This window comes from Oratosquilla oratoria, chromosome 29 (assembly GCF_046742065.1).
Source record: "Oratosquilla oratoria isolate Oo_2021 chromosome 29, ASM4674206v1, whole genome shotgun sequence".
Classification (NCBI taxonomy): domain Eukaryota; kingdom Metazoa; phylum Arthropoda; class Malacostraca; order Stomatopoda; family Squillidae; genus Oratosquilla; species Oratosquilla oratoria.
In genome coordinates this window covers 39,964,865-39,970,489 of record NC_134805.1, presented here as the reverse complement: position 1 = coordinate 39,970,489, position 5,625 = coordinate 39,964,865, and the positions used below count along the sequence as shown (strand labels likewise).

At 40.3% G+C, this 5,625-nt stretch overlaps 1 non-coding gene across 1 annotated transcript in view; it reads left to right on the top strand.

Moving 5' to 3' along the window:
- The first annotated feature begins 5,608 nt into the window (after positions 1–5,608).
- The window catches only part of TRNAW-CCA (transfer RNA tryptophan (anticodon CCA)), a 72-nt gene continuing 55 nt past the window's right edge, over positions 5,609–5,625 (top strand). The window contains exon 1 of the tRNA in view: positions 5,609–5,625. This exon is cut by the window's right edge and continues 55 nt beyond it. This is a non-coding gene — a tRNA (tRNA-Trp).

Sequence of the window (5,625 nt, the reverse complement as noted above, 5' to 3'; positions counted from 1 at the left end):
CAGGAATACGGCAACAGAAATAGCAGACACTGTCACAGAAGAGACCAAGCCAAACGAACTCAAAACATTCGCGAAAAATGTGCAAACTACGTCGACACGGGCTGAACCTTTTCGTTATTTTCTGTTTATTCATTTAATTACTTCTTTATTCATTTATTCATTTTTACGCCTATGTCAAATCTGTCTTCCGGCAGAGGGACAAAAAATTATATATATATATATATATATATCTTGAGGTCGGAAATCTTGAACTTATTTTTGATTTCCTCTTCCGTAACTTCTATGCATCTTCTTAGGGTGAGCCTCTCGTATTCTCCGAAGGGTTGACCATCCACATTGACAAGTCGATCAGGAAGTAGGGATTTGGGAATTACGTGTTCCTGTAGACACACCTTGAGGAAGCGTAGTCTTTCTTTGGATCGATGTGCACTCAACAAGGCTTGGAGAAAATCTTTGCTGAGTTGTTGAAGTGAAGGATTAGAATCCAGGAAAGCGTGATACAAAAAATGCAAAATAACCACAGGAGAAAGGAAACTTGTAGACAGTAAGTACTTTCGTATATTACATCTTCAGACTAACTGACAAGAGATACAGAGTATGGGTTTTAAATAGAAGCATCAGGTGTCAACCATAGGGGGGTGGAAGGGGGGAGACAATACAATGTGAGGAGGGAGGATGACCTTACCCCTATCGACCTGACCCACACAAGGGTCAATCTGTAAATCAACCAACTCTCTCAGTGCCTCAGCAGACCTTTGTGTATACCATATACACATTCTTTCTCTGCTGTCAGATGATTTAATTCATCTGAGGGTTGTGGGTAGGAACTGCCTCAGGCAACATAAAGGCGAAGGGACATTACACGATAAATGTTGACAATATTTCAAATACTTTCAATAATATTGGCCATGTAGGTGACTCGTGAACCTCGAGAAATGAAGATATTGGTCCTTTGGTCGATATTGGCGAAACAAAAAAGGTCATAAATGTCAATAGAGAACGTGTGGTCGATGTCACTAATCCCTCTGAATATTAATCACGTACGGGTTCCTCAACACAGAATTCTTTCCCAACAGGTTCCTTCCCTGACTTGGGGTCGTTTGGGTCCTTGTTCCACTGCATTTCGGCTAACTTTTTTTCGCTGGGATGTTCTAATGTTGAGTTGTCTACATATTCCATACGGTATGATGCATTTCGACAGTATATCAAAGAAGATTTCTTGGGTTAGGTTAGGTTAGGTTAGATTAAGTTTGGTTACGTTGGATCTGCTCCCCCCCCCCCGAATCAGGTAAAGGACCTAATGGAAAATAATTCTATTGTTGTTGCCTCCTTGACTGTCTCGACACAGCGACGGGATTTGGGGTCGTGTCGCGCATTCCACCAACGATGACAACCCGAGTCACCTTAACCGAGTAAAAAAGTGGGTTGCCTTCTGTCATAATGTGGGGCACCCACTCCACGCCCAACCAAAAACTGTATTCACTTAAGTAGATTAAAATCTACTCGAATAACCTGAATAACCCTTTCATACAACCGAAACAGAAGATCATAACAGCCTACCCCATTTTCGCTGAATAAATTTGTTTACATTACTGTATGGGTAGAAAACGGAAATTGTGGTTATTAATGGCCACGCTAACGCAAAGAAAATACAATTCCGTTGTGGGTTTCTACATTTAAAGACCATTCTGGAGTTTGGGAAGTCTATCAATACAATCTCCAGGGTGATGAGACACATGGTCACTAAATGAAAACCCAAAGTTCTTCAGAACTACCACAGAACACCATGAGGACCACAATGGAGATAAGCTTACTTGCTTTTTTGTGTTATCATCGGCAATCGTAATGGTTATTCCGAACTATGTGTTCTTTACATTATCTGCACTTCATGTATATTGATTCAATGCCAAATAAACTTATTATTATTATTACTATTATCATTACTGCAACCAATTGTGAGTTGATACATGGGGGGCACACACACACACACACATACAAAACTGAGCTCTCATCTGGGAGGGTAATAGGCATTGATTACGAGCCTATCACGTGATCCAGGGCCATGATAGTGAATTACACACACTGGTTGAAGGATGTAAAAAAGGTTTTCCACACAAAAGCATACATTTTGGGACAAATTAGAAATATAAATAATTCAGACGGGTACCATGAATGAATTAAATATTAAAATTTACAAAGATACTTTGACCATAACAGGGAAAAACCGAAAAAAACCGTGAAAACAACTGTACAACCCCCCCCCCCACCCGTGGGTTAATCTCATTTCTGTAGGAACACAACGAGCTTGAAAACACAAAACACACAAGACGGCTTGTTTACAATGTCTGGGCTCGCTGCTATTATGCACAGCCTCGCGCGTCGTCCCAGGCAAGGCGCCGGGATGCCCACGAGCATAAGCTTCCCTCTCCCTAGCCCGCCACCCCTTTCCTGTGGTCGACAAGACTCCTCTCCCCATCAACCTCACGTCATTTCTCACTCACTACTTTCTCTCACCGGCCAGGTGACACCCAGAACCTGGAATATTCTTCATAAAAACCCGACTGGAGGACGAAAAAGCATGTCAAGGCGTTTGTTGGTGGTCCATCTCGGCTTGGTTCGCGAGCGCCGGTTACCGGTTCCCCTCGAAGACGGGTTACCGGTTCCTCCCGTGGTCCAAGTAACCCTGGGAGGTTCACAGAAATGACAAAAGGAGTCTAAAGGTATAAATCTATTAACAGTTCCTGGATGCTTGAGGATTTATTTCATGCTGAACTGGTATCGAAATACGTTAGAAAGAGCAACATAGGTGTGACTGGGTGTAGTCATGTTTAATGTCTTTCAAAGTCAACAATGAATGGTCATAACTAACCTTAAAATATCGCTTAATAAACTATTAAGAACAAAATTGTCAATTACAGTGATGTCATAAAAAAAGAAATGTGTTTAAAATCTAATAGGAGGATCTTTCTCTCTTACAGAGAAGGAAATTAAAAACTGAAACACTAAAACAACACCAAGAAATGAAAACCCAAACCTACGTCTAGAGAAATTGTAGATGAAACAATAGGACTTAGTCTGCAGAGAGAAACAAGAAAACTTAATTGGGAAAGAAATGGCTGAAATAAAGATAACGAATGGCGACTGACATGGGGAAATATGCCGAGTTTATCAAATGTGGGCTGTGTGGGGAACCGGTTGAATAAAAATAATATTCTGTAATCTTAATAATAAATGGAACCAATAAAAGTAATACTTTTCTGGAATATGAAATAAGCACAAAGGCATAATAGATCGTGATTACACCAAATGAATGCAATGGTTGTTTTAAGAGAACTTTAGACGAAATTATGGATAGAGATGACAGATAATAAGGTATTTGGGTGTATCTAGTGTAGGCCTTACAGTCTTTCGAAGTCTCCTCCATCCTTATGTTCTTATGAATGTTTCTGAAAATACGGTACTATGAATCTCGGTCCACTTAGTAGAGAATTGACAAGAATCGATAAACCTCATTTCCAACGAATTCATTACAGCAAAATCTAAGACGTAAATTGGACTAAAATTGCAACACATAAACAAGAAATCTATGGTAAACTATATGCAGGCAGAAAAATGAAAATCTAGGTAAATTTAACATGTTGGTAATAAAAAAGACGAAAAAACTACACGTAATGAGAAAGCTAGAAAATGTGTGGAAAGTGTACGGATTGCACACAAAAGAACTGGGCAAACGGGAAAACACAAAATAACAAGGCATATAGTAAAAAACGAAAGAACTAGGGAAATAGTATCAAGTTTCCAGTACACCAACAAAGAATAGCAAAGACTGGGAACAAAACAAATCATGTTTATAACCATATTATTTAATTCCACTGATATTCAGGTAGTTGGAAAGAATTTGAATACAAGTGTGAAAACATTTCTACTGGAAAACTGCTACGTTAACAACAACAAAATGCAAACAATGCAAAGAAATTGTGGAATTAGGACTAAAAATAATAAATGTGCAAAAACAAAAAAAATGTGTGGGGGGGGGGGAAGGGTCCTTCAGAAAAGGACACTTAGATCCTTGTGGAAAGGAGGTCGGAAAATAAACAATAAAACTGAAAACCAATGTCGAGACCATAAGCAAATAGGCCGAGATCCACTAAAGTTGTGGCGAAGGGCGGCATCGCCTTGGCTCCACTTCCACACGAAGGAAAACGGTCCTTGGGGCAGAGAAGCATAGAGTCGTTTGTTGCGTCTTATGACCCGCTCCAGGAGAAGGCACCGTCTTACACATTTATCGCAGCTGCCGCCGAGCGATTTTATTCACATGGTGTAAGGAATTACCCAGACACCAATCCGGAAACACAAATAAATGTCTTTAAAATTTCAAAGCGTATTCGACGAGACATCGCCCTGAAGAACACATAAAAGTGTACTGAAATCATACCACCTAGGAAAAAAGATCAAGTATTCCTCTGGAGGTGAGCACTGTTGGCACCCAGGATGCACTTAATTGTCATGCGTGCCATAGCAGTGCCATACGTGCCACATCAACATTCCCCATTCCTCCATCACACCCGTGTCCCTCTATCTCAATCCACACTGTGTATAAAGTCCAACATAACAGAAAACACCTAAATCGAAACAACATAGACACACACACACACGTCCACACGGACAAATATACATGAGTATAATCCAGCGTCCTTTCTTTCTCACCAGGCAAAATATTATTGCGCGGTTATAAGGTCAGGTTGTTGACCTGAGTCGGGCTTCAGGAACACGGCGACTGGCGAAGAGAGGGAAGGAGGAGTGAGTTTGTAACACGTCACAGATAAAGGCATTAACAAGAATAATGGTGACAGTTTTCACAGAAGTATTTGTCGAGAATTCTGCTGCCGCATGACACAACATATTCCTTATTCAATTGAAAAGTCTCCTTTTATCACGGTCATTTACTGGGACAAGGACAAGTGGGGATTGTCAAGTGATATGGAAACAGTTATGTACTGCCATGATGATGCAAAACATTGGTATCAAAATACTTATTTTGCTCGCACAAGATTGTTTACTTATTCTCTGACAAATCCATATAACAGAACAGAATACATACACAGAACATTGTGTGAGACAGAGTTTTTCCTGTACCTTTCCTCGGCCACCGCCTTACCTTCCCCCATGCTCCTGTCACGGGGGGATAAGAATGCCAGTACTGCATTCCCATGAAGAATTACCAGTGAAAGAACTGGTAGAACGAACCCGAGACACGAATAGGCTTTACTAGGACTGGTAGAAAACTTAGAAGAAATATGAAGAAGGAACTCGAGAATCGCGAATCTATGTAGAGATCCAACCAATCCTGAGAACCACATAGAAAAAATGATGGATTTAGCTTCCTAGCCGCTAGTTAAGTTAACTAAGTTAGTGGAAGAGCTGGTTGAGCAAAATTCCTAAAGTGATAACAAATCACACAACATAAAAGTAAATTCTTAGTGAACTGAAATTAATCTTTCTACATAAAAGAAAATGTTGACACTAAGTATTAGAGATGTTAAGAAAGTTCCTATTGTCATCCGCACTTGAAACAACTATACCTCCTGTACAACACCTCTATACAAGCGGCCCTGTGGCGCAATG